The sequence below is a fragment of the Ovis canadensis genome, chromosome 3 (assembly GCF_042477335.2).
Source record: "Ovis canadensis isolate MfBH-ARS-UI-01 breed Bighorn chromosome 3, ARS-UI_OviCan_v2, whole genome shotgun sequence".
NCBI lineage: Eukaryota > Metazoa > Chordata > Mammalia > Artiodactyla > Bovidae > Ovis > Ovis canadensis.
The window spans coordinates 45,792,305-45,811,652 of record NC_091247.1 but is presented as its reverse complement, the minus strand read 5'-3'; the positions used below and the strand labels follow the sequence as shown (position 1 = coordinate 45,811,652).

At 37.2% G+C, this 19,348-nt stretch overlaps 2 long non-coding RNA genes across 2 annotated transcripts in view; one reads left to right on the top strand and one right to left on the bottom strand.

The window, feature by feature from the left end:
- LOC138436837 (uncharacterized) overlaps positions 1–19,348 on the top strand; it is a 115,026-nt gene that overhangs the window by 49,161 nt on the left and 46,517 nt on the right. The window lies entirely within an intron of this gene.
- The window catches only part of LOC138436838 (uncharacterized), a 50,701-nt gene continuing 49,040 nt past the window's right edge, over positions 17,688–19,348 (bottom strand). The window contains exon 4 of the long non-coding RNA XR_011255640.1: positions 17,688–18,261. This is a non-coding gene — a long non-coding RNA (uncharacterized lncRNA). The remainder of the gene's footprint in view (positions 18,262–19,348) is intronic.

The following is a 19,348-nucleotide window of genomic DNA, read 5'->3' as shown; positions in this document are numbered from 1 at the left end:
AAAAACTCTTTGCCTTAAAAATTATTCTTATGAAATTCCTTCATATTGTGAAGTATAGATTCTTTTTCCTTGTGATATGACCATACCACAATAAGTTTACCCCTTCTACAGCTGATGAGCATCTCTGTGTTTTCTAGATTGGAGATTTTATGAATAGGACAGCTTTTGGTGAAAATATTCCTTTTAGTGAACATAGGGATGCATTTGTGTTGAACTTACTCCTAAGAATGAAATTGTTGGCTTAAGAGGTACCACCCAGCTTTATTTCTCTCTGTCTCTCTTAAATGTGGACTCCTTTGTTAATTCTTTTCTCATTTAAGATGTTACATAATATTTAGCAGAGTTCCCTGTGCCATACAGTAGATCCTTGTTGGGTTATCCATTTTAAATATAGCAATGTGTACATGTTATGCCCTCCAGTAGGAGAACTTCCCAGTATTCTTGCCTCGAGAATCCCATGGACAGAGGGGCCTGGCAGGCTATAGTCCATAGGATCGCACAGAACTGGACAGGACTGAAGCAACTTAGCATGCAGACAGGCACGTGTGCATGCACATACGTGTCAATCTCAAACTCTCTAAATGTCCCTTCCCTGCTCCTCTGATAACTGTAAGTTCATACTCTAAGTCTGTGAGTTTGTTTCTATTTTGTAAATAAGTTCATTTGTATAATATTTTTTAGATTCTATATATAACCAATATCAGATGATATTTGTCATTCCCTGTGTTATTACTTACTTTACTCAGTATGACGATCTCTAGGTCCATCCATGAACCAGCACCTCTTTTTTTTTTTTTTTTTTTAGTGATTCTTCTCTCATTCTCCTTTTTTTGGCTGCTCTGGGTAGGCTTTCTCTACTTGAGGCATGGACTTTCTCAAGTTGCAGTGTATGTGGCCTTCTCCTGTTGCATTGTGGAGCACAGGTTCGAGAGCATGTGGGCTCAGTGGTTGTGAGCATGCAGTTAGTTGCCCCATGGCATGTGAGATCCCAGTTCCCCAACCAGGGATCAAACTGGTATGCCCTGCGCTGCAAGGCAGATCACTGGACTAACAGTGAAATCCCCACATGCCCAGCTTTAGTAGATACTGCCAACAGTTTTCCAAGGTGTCTGTACCAATTTCTACTACCTCCAGTAATGTATGATCATTTCAGTGGCTCCAAATCTGTCACCAACTCTTATCATTTTCCATGCTTTCTTTTAGCCACTCTGAAGGGTATGTGGTGAACAGTATTATTTTTACATATAAAGGAAAATCACACATATTTATATAAATGTCAACAGGAAGGTATGAGAGGAAATACCTACATGGGTAGAATTTCAAAATAACTCAACAAATGTTAACTGCATTCTCACTACTTTTGGGGAACTGTCCTAGGCTAATTAGGGACATAGTCCCTCCCCATCAGGAAGATCAGCCAAGTGAGAGACATGGAAACAAATAAATACACTACACTTCAGTAAAGGAACTGATTAATTCTGGTTGGAAAGGTCAGGAAAAAGCTGGCTAACTTCTGCTTCTCTTCAAAGTGGAGCTCTGGCCTCAGCATCTCCAAAAAGGCTTCCAGGACCTCCCGGAAGCCGGTTTAAGTGCCCTCCTCTGTGTCTCTCAAAGCATTTCCCTCTGTGTTACTTTGGTCACAGTGCCAGTCAGTCTATACTGTAGTCTATTTATGCCTGTTTCTCTTGCTAGTTCACAAGCTCTTTGAGGTCAGGGATGGGCTTTCATCTTTATGTCCTGAACACTAGCGCAACGCCTGACCCAGAATAGGAACTAGATAACCACTGAATGAATAAAGCGAAAAGTCTAAAGACCATTCCTCTATTTTCCCACTTCTAGTTCAAAAATTTAGCCAGCCATCATGTCAGTTTCACTCTGTAGAATGGAGAATAGAGGTATTAAAACACAGGGAATTATAGCAATCAGAACAATTTTAAACTTTGCCACAAAGAATCAGTTTTCATCTATTAAATTAACCAAGATTTTTATAAAGGGAACAGTGGAGCAGGAAGTCTCATTCTCCACAGATTGAATTATAACTTGAATAATCTCACTGAGGAAAGCGATCAACAATATGTACAAATTGCTTTAAAATATTCCTGCCTTTAAAACACCTATCCAAATTTTAAACTCTATTTTGGGAAGATAATCATAAAACAAAGTTTTATACACTAGGATATGACCTCTTTAATATTATTGATATTAAATAGGTTGCTTCCCTGGTGGCTCAGATGGTAAAGCATCTGCCTACAGTGTGGGAGATCTGGGTTCAATCCCTGGGTCAGGAAGATCTCCTGGAGAAGGAAACGGCAACCCACTCCAGTATTCTTGCCTAATATTATTGATATTAAATAACAATGCCAGTATTATTATTGATATTGTGAGGTGTTGGGCTGTGGTAGAAAGGATGCCTTTTGAAGCAGAGAGAACAGGGTTAAAATCCCTCAGATTCTCACATTACCACCTAAATACTCTGCCTTTGGACCTTTGTTTTGTAAAGTGAGACTAGTGCTAATTTACTACTATAGTTGGTATAAAGATTATATCATTAAATGTTATTGTTGTTGTTGCTTAGTTGCTCAGTCAAATCCCACTCTTTGTGACCCCATGAACTGTAGCCTCCCAGGCTTCTCTGTCCATGGGATTTCCCAGGCAAGAATACTGGAGTGAGTTGCCATTCTTTCTACAGGTAATCTTCCTGATAAGGCTTTCTATAAGGAATAGTTATCATTGACACATCTATTAAAATGATTTCCCTGGTGATCCAGTGGCTAAGACTCAAGTGACCCAGGTTCAATTCCTAGTCAGGGAACTAGATCCCACATACTGCAACTAAGAGTTTGCATGGTATAACTAAAGATCCTGCACGCTGAAATTAAGAACCAGTACAGTCAAATATTTAAATTTTTTTCAAAAATATATATTTGTGGAGAAGAAAGTCCTACAATGAAGTGAAATAAAAATTCTAGAGTTTAATTTTCTGAAACCAACTGCTGTTCAATTGTTGTTCACTCATTCAGTCATGTCCGACTCTTTGTGACAACATGGACTGCAGCATGCCAGGCCTCCCTGTCCTTTGCTACCTCCTGGAGTTTGGTCAATCTCATGTCCATTGAGTTGATGATGCCATTCAGCCATCTCATCCGCTGTTGCACCCTTCTCCTTCTGCCCTGAATCCTTTCCAGTATCAGGGTCTTTTCCAATGAGTCAGCTCTTTGCATCCGGTGGCCAAATATTGGAACTTCAGCTTTAGCCTCAGGCCTTCCAATGAATGTTCAGGACTGATTTCCTTTAGGATTGACTGCTTTGATCTCCTTGTTGTCCAAGGGACTCCCAAGAGTCTTCTCTAGCACCATAGTTTGAAAGCATCAATTCTTTGGTACTCAGCCTTCTTTAGGCTCCAAATCTCACATCCATACTTGACTACTGGAAAACCATAGCTTTGACCATACAAGCATTTGTTCCCAAAGTGATGTCTCTGCTTTTTAATACACCGTCTAGATTTTTCATTGCTTTTCTTCCAAAGAGCAAGAATCTTTTAATTTCATAGCTGCAGTCACCATCCACAGTGATTTTGGAGCCCCCAAAAAGAAAATCTATCACTGTTTCCATTTTCCCCCCATCTATTTGCCATGAGAGGATGGGACCAGATGCCATGATCTTAGTTTTTTGATTGTGGAGCTTTAAGCCAACTTTTTCACTTTCCTCTTTCACCTTCACTGAGAGGTTCTTTAGTTCTTCTTCTCTTTCTGCCATTAGGGTGGTGTCATCTGCATATTTGAGGTTATTGATATTTCTCCCAGCAATCTTGATTCCAGCTTGTGCTTCATCCAGCCTGACATTTTGCATGAGGTACTCTGCATAGACTTTAAATAAGCAGAGTGACAATACACAGCCTCAACATACTCCTTTCCCAATTTTGAACCAGTCTAGTATTCCATGTTCAGTTCTAACTGTTGCTTCTTGACCTGCATACAGGTTTCTCAGGAGGCAGGTAAGGTGGTCTGATATTCTTATCTCTTTAAGAATTTTCCACAGTTTGTTGTGATCCACACAGTCATAGGCTTTAGCATAGTCAATGGAGCAGAAGTAGATGTTTTTCTGGAATTCTCTTGCTTTTTTCATGATCCAACAAATGATGGCAATTTGATCTCTGATTCCTCTGCCTTTTCTAAATCTAGTTTGTACATATGGAATAAAAATAAAAAAATTTTCAAAAACTTCTGGAGGAATTATGGGTATTTTTCCTTTAATTTTATTTGTTATTCAAATTTCCTACAGTAAGCATGCGTTTCATAGTTTGAAACAGATCTTATTAAAAATATATAGGAAGAGAGAGTGATGGTACAAAAATAGAGAATTTTGAGAGGAAAAGCATGTGGTTTGGAAAAAAATCCTACCATTAGTGATGTAAGTGGTCCAAAAGACAAAAGCTTTCCAAATATGACTTCATTAATTGATTTTCACAATATTCATAAATAATTGCATTGGTGAAATACTGAAGAGCAGAGAAGGAAATCCACTTTTGTAGAATCAAGAAACTGGTAGAATTTGGGTTTTCCAGGTTACTTAGGATCTAAAGAGGGAAGTATGGAGTCTCCATTCTCAAAATCACAGGTATCAAGATGAATAAGTTACCCTATAAAGTTAAACTGTTTACTTCTTATACCAATGTTGATGGTCAGAGTTATAGCTACTTCTCCAGTAATTAATGTGTTTCATTAGGATTTAATTATACCTATGGTTTACTTTTCTAAATATTTATTTTCACAAAACTTTTGAGACTTGTGCAATGATTTAGTTCTCTTTAATAAGAGGCAAAGTTGTCTGGTAATAACATATAATACTCTGTGACAAGAAACTGATTTGGGGAGTCATTTAATAATTGAAGATAATCCCTTACCATAATAAAGGTAAAAATTATTTCCACTTTATACTAATAAAGAGTTTAGAAACAATATTTTAAATATGTTTTAAACGTTATATTAAAGTGAACATGTTGATTTATTGCTTTAAAATGAACTCTGAGACATTTATAAGAATTTAGATAAATTTAAAGATAAATTATATATGGGCACATTCACAGCATCATCTTTTAGGATTTGAAATAACTCAACTGGAATTCCATCACCTCCACAGCTTTGTTTGTAGTGATGCTTCCTAAGTAAGGCCCACTTGACTTTGCTGTGAATATGCTGCACTCAGTATGTCAGCAAATTTGGAGAACTCAGCAGTGACCAGAGGACTGGAAAAGGTCAGTTTTCATTCCAATCCCAAAGAAAAGCAATGCCAAAGAATGTTCAAATTACTGCACAATTGTACTCATCTCACACGCTAGTAAAGTAATGCTCAAAATCCTCCAACCCAGCTTCAACAGATGTGAACCTTGAACTTTCAGATGTTCAAGCTGGATTTAAAAAAGGCAGAGGAACCAGAGATCAAATTGCCAACATCCACTGGATCATGGAAAAAGCAAGAGAGTTCCAGAAAAACATCTATTTCTGCTTTATTGACTACGCCAAAGCCTTTGACTGTGTGGATCACAAGAAACTGTGGAAAATTCTGAAAGAGATGGGAATACCAGATCACCTTACCTGCTTCCTGAGAAATCTGTATGCAGATCAAGAAGCAACAGAATTGGACAAGGAATAACAGACTGGTTCCAAATAGGGAAAGGAGTACATCAAGGCTGTATATTATCACCCTGCTTATTTAACTTATATGCAGATTACATCATGCAAAATGTCGGACTGGATGAAGTACAAGCTGGAATCAAGATTGCTGGGAGAAATATCAATAACTTCAGATTATTGACACCACCCTTGGGCAGAAAGTGAAGAAGAACTAAAGAGCCTCTTGATGAAAGTCAAAGAGGAGAGTAAAAAGTTGACTTAAAACTCCACATTCAGCAAACTAAGATCATGGCATCTGGTCCTATCAGTTCATGGCAAATAGATGGGGAAACAATGTAAACAGTGACAGACTATTTTGGGGGGCTCCAAAATCACTGCTGATGCTGACTGCAGCTATGAAATTAAAAGATGCTTGCTCCTTGGAAGAAAAGCTATGACCAACCTGCTGCTACTGCTGCTGCTGCTGCTAAGTCACTTCAATCGTGTCCCACTCTGTGTGACCCCATGGATGGCAGCCCACCAGGCTCCCCCGTCCCTGGGATTCTGCAGGCAAGAACACTGGAGTGGGTTGCCATTTCCTTCTCCAATGCATGAAAGTAAAAGTGAAAGTGAAGTCGTTCAGTTGTGTCTGACTCTTAGCGACCCCATGGACTGCAGCCTACCAGGCTCCTCTGTCCGTGGGATTTTCCAGGCAAGAGTACTGGAGTGAGGTGCCATTGCCTTCTCCAATGATCAAACTAGACAGCATATACTATCATGTGAATTGAATCGCCAGTCTATGTCTGACGCAGGATGCAGCATGCTTGGGGCTGGTGCATGGGGATGACCCAGAAAGATGTTATGGGGAGGGAGGTGGGAGGGGGGTTCATGTTTGGGAATGCATGTAAGAATTAAAGATTTTAAAATTTAAAAAATAAAAAACTAAAAATAAAAAAAATAAAAATAAAAAAAAATAAAAAACAGAGACATTGTTTTGCCAACAAAGGTCCGTCTAGTCAAGGCTATGGTTTTTCCAGTGGTCATGTATGGATGTGAGAGTTGGACTATAAAGAAAGCTGAGGGCTAAAGAATTGATGCTTTTGAATTGTGGTGTTGGAGAAGACTCTTGAGAGTCCCTTGGACTGCGAGGAGATCCAACCAGTCCATTTTAAAGGAAATCAGTTCTGAATATTCATTGAAAGGACTAATGGTGAAGCTGAAGCTCCAATACCTTGGCCACCTCATGTGAAGAGCTGACTCATTTGAAAAGACCTGTTGCTGGGAAAGATTCAAGGTAGGAGGAGAAGGGGATGACAGAGGATGAGATGGTTGGATGGCATCACCAACGCGATGGACATGAGTTTGAGTAAGCTCTGAGAGTTGGTGATGGACAGGGAATCCTGACGTGCTATAGTCCGTGTGGTCACAAAAAGTCGAACACGACTGAGTAACTGAACTGGTATATGGACACAATATCTTTCATGACTGAGTAACTGAACAGATATATGGACACAATATCTTTAGATATGATTCCACATCAGCATCCACATTTAAAAAATCTTATACTACACAAACAGCTTATACAATTCAACATCAAAAAATAAATAATCCAATCAAATAATGTCAAAAGACTAAATAGCCATTTTTCAAAAGAAAACATAGAGATGGTCAACAGGCACATGAAAAGATATTCATCACTAATTACTAGAGAAATACAAATGAAAGCTGCAGTGAGGTATCACCTCATCCTCATCAGAATGGCCATCACCAAAAAGTCTACAAATAATGAATGCTGGAGACAGTGTGGAGAAAAGGGAACCTTCCTACATTGTTGGTGGGAATATAAGTTGGTGCAGCCACTATGGAAAACAGTATGGAATTTCATCAAAAAACTAAAAATAAAGCTACCATATTATCCAGCAATCCCACTCCTGGGCATATATCTGGAAAAGATGAAAACTGTAATTTAAAAAGATGCATACACCACAATGTTCATAGAAGCACTATTTGTAGTAGCAAAGACATGGAAAAATCTGTGTCCATCGACAGGTGAATGGATAAAGAAGATATGGGAATATATATATATGTGTGTGTTTATATATATATATATATCAGCCATAAAAAAGGATGAAATATTGCCATTTGCGGCAACATGAGAGGACCTAGAGAATATCATACTAAGTGAAGTAAATCAGAGAAAGACAAATATTATTTATCACTTATTGTAGAATCTAAAAAATAATAGTAATGATTCTGTATACAGAACAGAAACAGACTCACAGACATAGAACACAAATTTATGGATATCAAAAGGAAAAAGGAGGGATGAATTAGGAGTATGTGATTAACTGATGCAAACTATTATACATAAAATAGATAAGCAACAAAGATTTAGTGTATAATGCAGGGAACTATATTCAATACCTTATAATAAGCTACAATGGAAAATAATCTGAAAAATATAATTGAATCATTTTGCTGTATATTTCAAACTAACACAATATTGTAAATCAACTATATTTCAGTTTTACAAAATCTTATTCTGAATTACCTCAAGTGTAATCTTATAATCCTCAAATTGTTAATGAATAATCAAAAGCTTTTGGAATCTCAAGTATAATATATTCTATTCACAGAATTTTTCAAAGGTTTGTAAGAAACAGGCTATGAATTACATAGAAAGTCAAACCTCATGAAAGGAATTTTTCTTATTGTATCAAGTGACATTTTAAGGCTGAGTTTAGTACTTTGTTTTCAAAGACATCCCCATTGAACATTTTTACTAGAAATTTCTTTCACTTTAAAACTACTGTTTATATTATAGTTTTTTGATTCAGTGGCATTTCTTTGTGTTTGATTACCATACTCCTCATAGCAAGCAGCTGTTCCATGTGTCAAACTACGTGGGAAATGAGAATGACAAACCCAGAAAAGATCAGTAAAGCAAAACCTTTAAGGAAACCTCAGATCTGTGAAGTGAATTGTGATACTGATTAGAAGCAAGTGGCTACTTTACTGAATAAGCAATAAATTCCACTTTTAGTGTGATAGTACTATTGTGCTAATAATACTTTTTATACCACACTGTGTAAAATGTATGTTATATCCCCCTTTCTAAAAGGAAATGAATCCTTAACTTTTATTGATTATAATAAAGCATTGTTCCCCCTCCACTAAGTATTGATACATCTCACTCCCTCTTCCTTGTTTTAAATTGTGGGGGTTTTTGTTTTTAAACAAGCAGGATACTTTGTCTTTAGTAACAGACTGTACATTGCTTACTACTGCTGCTGCTAAGTCGCTTCAGTCGTGTCCGACTCTATGCGACCCCATAGACGGCAGCCCACCAGGCTCCCCCATCCCTGGGATTCTCCAGGCAAGAACACTGGAGTGAGTTGCCATTTCCTTCTCCAATGAGTGAAAGTGAAAATTGAAAGTGAAGTCGCTCAGTCGTGTCCGACTCTTAGCGACCCCTACCAGGCTCCTCTGTCCATGGGATTTTCCAGGCAAGAGTACTGGAGTGGGGTGCCATTGCCTTCTATTGCTTAGTCATATTCAATTTTGATCCTCCATCACATCAAGGTTGTAGGAAAAGAACTCTTATAAATGGATAACTTAGTATTAAAAACACATAGGTAAAAGAGTTAAAATAAATTTGAATGATTTATTGTATTTATATAGACAAATAACACAGCTCTCCAGATTTTCTTGAAGGTAAACTTGTTTTGCAGAGTAGAAAATCATTGTGATTTTTTCCCTGTATCCCATTCTTTTTTCCTATTATATTTTTAGTTAATACAGAATTGTTCTCTTTTTTCCAACACGTGCTGTGGAGATTAACAAATTCCAGGTGGCTAGAGACAAGTGTAAGAGGATGTCCACAGGGATGTTCTCTGGGCCCCAGCTAGGTTCCAAAGCTGTGCACAGAAGGAGGTGAGCTCACGTATTCTAAGTTCAGGGACCACCTGTCGTTAGGCCAGCTTGCCAAGACATGCCAATACAGGGAAACAGCCCTAACATCAAACATACCCCAAATCACCCCATCCCTACTCCCTGAGGTATAAGGAAAGGGTGAATGGAGAGGAGGTTAGCTTTTTCTGAAGCAAAATATTCATGTTTTTGTTCAGTTGCTAAGTTGTGTTTGATTCTTTGTGCCCATAGAGTGCAGCATGCCAGGCTTCCCTGTCCTTCACTATCTCCTGGAGTTTGCTCTGATTCATGTCCATTGAGTCAGTGATACTATCTAACCATCTCATCCTCTGTCACCCTCTTCTTTTGCCTTCAGTCTTTCCCAGCATCAGGTTCTTTTCCAACGAGTCAGCTCTTTGCATCAGGTGGCCAAAGTATTGGAGCTTCAGCATCATACTTCCAGTGAGTATTCAGGGTTAATTTTCTTTAGGATTGGCTGGTTTGACCTCCTTACAATCCAAGGGACTTTCAGAATTCATAAGGATACTCTATTCCCTCTCTTAACTGCATTCTCACTGCTGTAGTAAAGGAGATTGAGCTATTTCTTCCTCTCAAAGTCTAGAGAAGAGCATTCAGGAGAATTGCATATAAAGTTTAGAGATGCCCAGCCTTCCCCGGTTGGAGACTGGTGATTATCTCTCACCTCTGGTCTCTCCAGGACCAGTAGAGTGCTTGATGTTCTAGGACAAGGAGAGGGGGCAGTAGAGCGATGACCTAGATGAGAGAAGGTGCACCATGGTGGTCCACATTGCCCCCTCCAAAAGAGGCTGTTCACTGGATCCCTGTGGAGGAGGTAAAGGAGGTGTAAGATATGCCTCAAGGAATGGGGCAACAGGGAGGCGCCCCAGGGAGCCTCACTGATGAGGGAGTCTGAACTTGGATTCGCTGAAGCATAGAGAACAATGAAAATCTGACAGGGTTAACTAGAGAAGCAGCAGCATCCAAAAGAGAGAGAATTACCATTTTTCTAGAAGAGCCACATTAGGTAGTCACTTCCTCACGTCTCCTCTTGCCTTGACCTTAGAAGTGAAGCACCAGAAAGAAGGAAGAGGGAGGGTGTACAGAATAGAGCACTCCTGCCTTCAGACTCCTCCCACCCCCAACACCCTTAGAGCCACTAGAAATAGACTTGCCTGTCTTTCTCTGGAAGGAAGGGAGGACAAATGGTTTTAATTCAGTTTGAAGCTTAATAGAAAATGAGCAGAAGTGAACTTTACTTGCCAGAATGAGATGATCCTAATAACTTGAAGAGACTGATAAATGGAATCAAGCGAAAGTGTGATGAAGTGAGTTGACATCCAGTAAAAAAAAAATGGCAGGGGCAGAGTACAATTAGTGGAGGAGATTATTGGAAAAATGAGCCATTTCATATTTGTAACCCAATGACTGTGAGTCCTCACGGAAGTAGTTACAAAATCAAACGTAGTTCTATTAATTTTTACAGGAGAGTGGTTTGATCAGTTTTGAGTAAGACAGGCTGGTGAGAATGATAGCAATTCAAGTAAAGAAATTACAATGGGTTTATTCTTTTCTCTTAATTGAGGTATAACACGCACACAAAAAAGCACACAAATCGTTAAGTGTAGAGCTCCCTGAATTTTGATGAAGTGTACCCATCTATATAACCAGCACCAAATCAGGAAATAGAACACTATCAACACCCAAAAACACCCCCGTATGTCCCCTCTCAGTCATTATCTTCCTCCTCCTAAAGTCACTGCTCTCTTGATTTCTATATATGCAGGTTAATTTTGTCTGATTTTATTTTTACATAAATGAAGTCCTATATTATGTACCTTCTGTGTTTGCTTCTTTCATTCAGTATCACATCTGTGAGATTTATCCATGTTGTTGTGTATAGAATAAATGGAAAGCATCCCTTTTCATTGCTGCTTAATACTTTGCTAGTTGAACATACCATGAATTTTATTCATCTAAATGGTAGTGCACATTGTTTTTTTTGTTTTTTTTTTTTTCCCCTCCAGTTTCGGGCTATTACAAAGAGTGCTGCTGGACTTTCTTGCTAAGTATTTTATCTAGGAGTTTCACATCTATGTTGCTGAGATTGACCTGTAATTTTCCTTTCTTGTGATGTTCTTGCCAGCTTTTGGTATCACAGTTATACTGACCTCATAAAATAATTGGAAATATTCCCTCTTTTTCTGTTTTCTGGATGATTTTCTGTAAGATTCATGGTTTTCCATTGTGTTTGGAAAAATTCACCAAAAAAGCCGTCTATGACTGAAATTTTCTTCATGGGAAGGTTTAAAATTATGAATTTAATTAAAAAAACATTTTATAATTGAAATATAGTTGATTTACAATGTGTTAATTTCTGTTGTACAGCAAAGTGATTCAGTTTTACATATATATGTGTGTATATATATATATGTTCTTTTTTGTATTCTTTTCCATATGGTTTATCATAAAATATTGAATATATTTCCCTGTGCTACACAGTAGGGCCTTGTTGTTTATCCATTCTATATGTAATAGTTTACATCTGCAAACCCCAAATTCCTACTCCATCCCTCACCCACCATGAATTTAATTTTTTGATAGATAGAACTCCTTATATTTGCTCTTTCCTTTTAGACCCTTCTGTTAAATTGTATATTTCTAGAAATTTTTCATTTCAACAGCATGCACTTGTTTAAAATTATCTCTTATTATATTCTTCTTAAAATATGAGTTGTAATTGACATGCAACATTATTTGTTTCAGATACACAGCATAATGATTTAATATTTGTATATATTACAAAATTAGCACCGCAAAAAGTCCCATTAATATTTACCACCATACATAGTATCAAACATTTTTACTTGTAATGAGAACTTTTAAGATTTACTCTTAGCAACCTTCAGAAACCCAGTACAGTATTATTAACAATAGTCACCATGCTGTACATTACATCTCCATGACTTATTCATTTTATAACTGAAAATTTGTACCTTTTGACTCCCTTCCCCCATTTCATCACCCCCTCACCCCTTGCCTCAGGTAGCCACCAACATATTCTTTATACCCACGGACCTGTTTTTGGTTTGTTTTTAAAAATTCCGTGTATAAATAAGGTCACACTTATTTGTCTTTTTCTCGCTGACTTATTTCACTTAGCATAATGCCATCAAGGTTCTTCTTTGTTGTCAGAAAAGGCAAGATTTCATTCTTCATTTTATGTCTGAATAATATTCCATTGTATGTATATACTGAATGTTCTTATTCATTCATCTAGCAATAGACACTTAGGTTGTTTCTGCGTCTTGGCTTTGTAAATAATGCTGCAATGAACATGGGGATCCATATATCTTTTTGAGTTAGTGTTTTTATTTTCTTGGATAAACACACAGAAAAGTAGAATTGCTGTATCAGATGATAGTTCTAATTTTAATTTTTTGAGGAACCTCCATTCTGGTTTCCATTGTGGCTGCACCAATTTACATTCCCACCAGCAGTCCACAAGAGTTCCCTTTTTTCCGCGTCCTCATCAACACTTGTTATTGCTTGTCTTTTTTATCACAGCCATTCTGACAGGTATGAATTGTATATTTTTAATGCTGATAGGATCTATACTGATGTCTCTACTTTTCTTCTTGGTATTGGTTATATGTAACTTAGCTTTTTTTCTTGATCAGTGTTTTCAAGGGTTTGCAATTGTATTAGTCTTTTCAAAGAACCAATATCTGGCATTTGACTTTCTCCATACTTTCTTGCTTCTTAATTTCTTTTCTAATCGTTACTGTTTCCTTACTTCTTTCTGTGGGTTTAATTTTCTTTGGATATGATTTTTTAGATAGATATGCAGATCACTGGTTTTCAGGTTTCTTATTTTTAATGTGCACTGTTGTTGTTGTTCAGTTGCTAAATCGTGTCTGACTATGACTCCATGAACTGCAGCACGCCAGGCTTGTCTATCTTTCACCATCTCCCTGAGTTTGCTCAAATTCATGTCCATTGAGTCAGTAATGCCGTCCCACCATCTCATCTTCTCTTGCCCACTTCTCTTGCCCTCAATCTTTCCCAGCAACAGGGTCTTTTCCAATGAGACAGCTATTCGAATCAGGTGGCCAAAGATTGGATCTTCAGCTACACAATTAGTCCTTCGAATGAATATTCAGGGTTGATTTCCTTTAGGATTGACTGGTTTGATCTCCTTGCTGTCCAAGGGAGTATTCTCCAGCACCATAGTTTGAAAGCATCAATTCTTCAGTACTCAGCCTTCTTTATGGTCCAACTCTCGCATCCATACATGACTACTGGAAAAACCATAGCTTTGACTAGATGGACCTTTGTCGGAAAGTAGTATCTCTACTTTGTAATACACTGTCTAGGTTTGTCATCACTATTCTTCCAAGGAGCAATCATCTTTTAATTTCATGGCTGCAGTCACCATCTACATTGATTTTGGAGCCCAAGAAAATGAAATCTGATGGTTTCCACATTTTCCCCCATCTATTTGCCATAAAGTGATAAGACTGGATGCCATCATGTTAGTTTTCTGAATGTCAAGTTTTGAGCCAACTTTTTCACTCTCTTCTTTCACCATCATCAACAGGCTCTTTAATTCCTCTTTGCTTGCTGCCATTAAAGTAGTATCATCTGCATATCTGAGGTTGTTTCTATTTCTCCCTGCAATCTTGATTCCAGCTTGTGCTTTATCCAGTCTGGCATTTTGCATGATGTACTCTGCATAGAAGTTAAATAAGCAAGGTGACAATATACAGCCTTGATGTACTTCTTTGCCAATTTTGAACTAGTCTGGTATTCCATGCCCAGTTCTGTTGCTTCCTGTCCTGCATACGGGTTTCTCAGAAGGCAGGTAAGGTGGTCTGGTATTACCATCTCATTAAGAGTATTCCACAGTTGTGATCCACACAATCAAGAGCTTTAGCATGGTCAATGAAGCAGAAGTAGATGTGTTTTTTAAATTCCCTTGCTTTTTCAAATTGCCAGAGTATATTGGCAATTTGATCTCTGGTTCCTCTACCTTTTCTAAATCCAGCTTGTACATCTGGAAGTTCTCAGTTCACATACTGCTGAAGCCTAGCTTGAAGGATTTTGAGCATAATTATGCTGGCATGTGAAATGAGGGCAGTAATTTGAACATTCTTTGGCATTACCTTTCTTTGGGATTGGAATGAAAAAAACTTCCTTTAAGTTTAGCTATTACTATACAAATTTTGATATGTAGTATTTTTCTTTTCATTTCATTGAAAATATGTTCTAATTTCCAATGAGATCTCTTCTTCAACCCATAGGATACATAGAAATATATTGTTTTTATTTCCAAACACTAGGGAACTTCTAGCTATCTTTTTGTAATTGATTTCTGGCTTTGTTCCACTATAGTCAGATAATTTAGTATTATTCTAATATTTTTATATTTGTTGAGACTCGCATTATTGCCCAGCATATGTGCAATTTTAATAACTATCTAGGTATACTTGAAAAGATTGTGTTTTCTTTAGTTGTTGAATGCAAAGTTTTGATGGTTAGTTTTATGTGTCAAACTGACAGCATGTTACTTAGGTAATACCTGGTTACACCTTATTTCTAGGTATGTCTGTGAGGGTATTTCTTGAAGAGATTAGCATTTGATTCAGAAGACTGAGAGAAGAAATCCCCCTCATCCATCCATTGGGGCGCAAATGGAACAAAAAGGGAAAGGAAGGGTGAATTCATTCTCTCTGTTCTTGGGCTGGAACATTCTTCTTTTCCTGTTCTCAGACATCAGAGCTCCTCGTTTTCAAGCCTTCAGGCTGAGACTAAATTATACCACTGGCTTTCATGATTTTCTTGGTTACAGACACCAGACTGGGACTTCTCTACCTCAATAACTCTGAGTGAGCCGATTCCTATCTTAAAAAACATGAATACATACATGTATGTATACACACACACACACACACACACATTTGGCCCTTGAACAATATGAGGGTTAGGGGTGCTGACTCTCCACAAAGTAAAAAATCCACTCATAACTTAGTTGGCCCTCCTTCTCTGCAGTTCCTTAGAGTCTCTCATTCCCCATTTTCAGATTTAACCAACCTCAGATCATGTGACTCTGTAATATTTCTAGTGAAAAAAATCCACATGTAAGTGGACCCATGAACTTCAAGCCCACATTATTCAAGGGTAAACCCTATCTATCTTCTATTATTATCGTTTTGTTTCTCTAGAGAACCCTGACTAGTAAAAACATTCTACCTAAGTCAGGTCGTGTTTATTAAATGTTATTTAACTATGCTATATTTTTATTTTTGTGTCTGTTCTATCAGTCACTGAAGAAGGTATGGTAAAAACCATTCTGATTGTGAATTTGTTGATTTCACCTTATTTCTTTAGATATTCTTTATGATACTTTGAAACTATTTTATCAGAAACTTAGAAATTTAGAATAGTTATGCCTTCCTGGTGAATTGACCTTTTTATCATTATGAAATGTGTTTTGTAACTCTAGAAATGTTTTTCCTTTACTTTATGATTTTCTATTTCTCTCTTTTATCTCCTTTCTTGCTTTCTTTGGCTTTATTTTAAATTATTTTATGGTTCCTTCGATTAGCTTGTTAGGTATGCATTCTTTATTGCTCCTTTTGTGGTTACTCTGGAGAAAAATGCATGCCTGAATCTAATACAAATTAATACTTTACCACCTCTCAGACAACTTAAGGACTTTAGAACAAACTACTTGCTCCTGTCCTGTCTTTTGTATTAATGTTTTCACATATTTTAATTCTGCACACAACCAAAACCCCACAGTATGTTATGATTGCTTTTTGTTAATTTTCATGTAGATCTACCCAATCATTTATTCTATTGTTCTTTCATTTATTCTATTGTTCTTTATTCCTTCTTGCACTTCTGTGCTTCTCTCTGGGATTGTATTTCTTCTTCCTTTCAATATTGGTTTTCTACCAATAAATCTGCTCAGAATTTGTTGGTCTGGAATGTCTTTATTTTGCTTTCATTTTTGAAGGCTACTCTGGGTGTAGAATTCTAGGTTGGCAGAATCTTTAAAGATGACAAACATACCATTGCCACCTTTTCCATTACTTCTGATGATAAAGTAACTATTAGTCTTATTCTTGTTCCCTTGTAGATATTATGCCTTTTTCTCTGGCATCTTTGAAAATTTTACTTTGTATTTGGTTTTTAGTGCTTGACTGTGATGTGTTTGGATATGAATTCCTAATTTTTAAAATTCATATCTCTTCAGGTTCATATCCCCTCTTGTGGCTGGTATATTTTGGATTTTTAGAAAATTATTGGGCCTTATTTATTTATTTTTATTTTTATTTTTTATTTTTATTATTTTTTAAATTTTAAAATCTTTAATTCTTACATGTGTTCCCAAACATGAACCCCCCTCCCACCTCCCTCCCCATAACATCTCTGTGGGTCATCCCCATGCACCAGCCCCAAGCATGCTGTATCCTGCATCAGACATAGACTGGCGATTCTATTCTTACATGATAGTATACATGTTACAATGCCATTCTCCCAAATCATCCCACCCTCTCCCTCTCCCTCTGAGTCCAAAAGTCCGTTATACACATCTGTGTCTTTTTTCCTGTCTTGCATACAGGGTCGTTGCCATCTTTCTAAATTCCATATATATGTGTTAGTATACTGTATTGGTGTTTTTCTTTCTGGCTTACTTCACTCTGTATGATCGGCTCCAGTTTCATCCATCTCATCAGAACTGATTCAAATGAATTCTTTTTAATGGCTGAGTAATACTCCATTGTGTATATGTACCACAGCTTTCTTATCCATTCATCTGCTGATGGACATCTAGGTTGTTTCCATGTGCTGGCTATTATAAACAGGGCTGCGATGAACATTGGGGTACATGTGTCTCTTTCAGTTCTGGTTTCCTCGGTGTGTATGCCCAGCAGTGGGATTGCTGGGTCATAAGATAGTTCTATTTGCAATTTTTTAAGGAATCTCCACACTGTTCTCCATAGTGGCTGTACTAGTTTGCATTCCCACCAACAGTGTAGGAGGGTTCCCTTTTCTCCACATCCTCTCCAGCATTTATTGCTTGCAGATTTTTGGATCGCCTTATCTGTTTAAATATTGCTTCTTCCCATTTTCTATATCTTTCTTTTCTCCCCATGCTTTGGTCTATAAGTATATATAAAAGTAAAATTTGTGATTATTAGAGAGAGTGTATTTATTATGAACATATCATGTCATTCTAACCTCACTTTTCTTCTTTGCTAGAATTAGCAAATTAGTAGTATCAGACACATCAGTCACAGTGCCTACCACAATGGTATTTAAGTTCTAGATGTAAAGAATTCACGCATAGCCTCCTGCTCGGCTAAGCAGTGTTAGACATCTCTTTGTACAATAATGGCTAATCAGATTAGCTTCTCTGTGATGCAGAGTATGGGACAATGTAGAAGAAACTGGTTAGTCAGTTTCAAAAGGAGTGGTTCAGTCACTCTCATGTCTGACTCTGCGACCACAGGGACTGCAGCATGCCAGCCTTCCCTGTCCTTCACTGTCTCCTGGAATTTGCTCAAACTCATGTCCATTGAGTCGGTGATGCCATCCAACCGTCTCATCCTGTGTCACCTGCTTCTTCTGCGTTCAGTCTTTCCCATCATCAAGGTCTTTTCCAGTGAGTTGGCTTTTTGCATCAGGTGGCCAAAGTACTGGAGCTTCATCACTCAAAAGGAGAGCAAAACAAATTGTGAAACAGAAGCCAGGACTTGAGGGAGGTACCATGTAGGTCAGAAAAAGGAGAATGGAAAGAGCATATTTTCTCCAAACTGCCTTGATACTTGGGATTTATTTAGTTTTGGAAATGGCAACCCACTCCAGTCCTCTTGCCTGGAAAATCCCACCCACGGAGGAGCCTGGTAGGCTACAGTCCATGGGGTCGCAAAGAGTCGGACATGACTGAGCGACTTCATTCACTTCACTTCACTTCACTTCACTAGATACGTAGTCTTATAAAAACCTTATTTCTTATACTGACCTAAATGAGTCTGTCTTCACTGCAACCAAGAGACTAAAATATTAGGGAAATGTAGCTGAATGTATATCTGAGCTTCAGCAAAGCACTTCATTAAGACATATAATACCTGATGGACAAGACTGAGAAATTTTCACTAAATGTGAGTGTAAATCAGTGAACTAGAAACTAACTTGCTTCAGCCTGGAGGGAGGTTTTTTGTTCTTATCTTTATTTTTGCTTTTGTTTTTGTTTTTACTGTAAAGTTCTCCTCTTGACCTTGTTCTAGCTAACATTTTTATCACTCTTTTTGTTGAGGAGATGCTTATCAAATTTACTAAGGAAATTTAGTGAGATCCTATAAGCTAGAACACAATGATCAAGTCCAAAAAGATAATATTAAAGTTTTTTTATTTTGAAAATAATACATGCACATTGCCAAATACTGAGAACATTATTCTCTTTTTTACATTCTGTTTTTTATGAAAAATGTAATTAGAACAATAACAATACTATTTTCTAAATACTTTAACACTTCAGAATCATAAGTATTTCCAAACTATTAAATATTATTTTCTAATATTGTTTTAAGAGATCATATTTATTTAACCAATCTCCTCTCAAAAAAATGCTGTAATATTGTTTTCTGAACTTTTTTGTTTTGCTTCAAAATCAATTTTTCAAATAATTAAATAATATTCTCTCAATTGCATGACTGTACTATTATTTACACAATTAGAATATGTCATTAAGATTCCCATGAATATTCTTATGGTAGGCATTATTTAAATGTTATAGT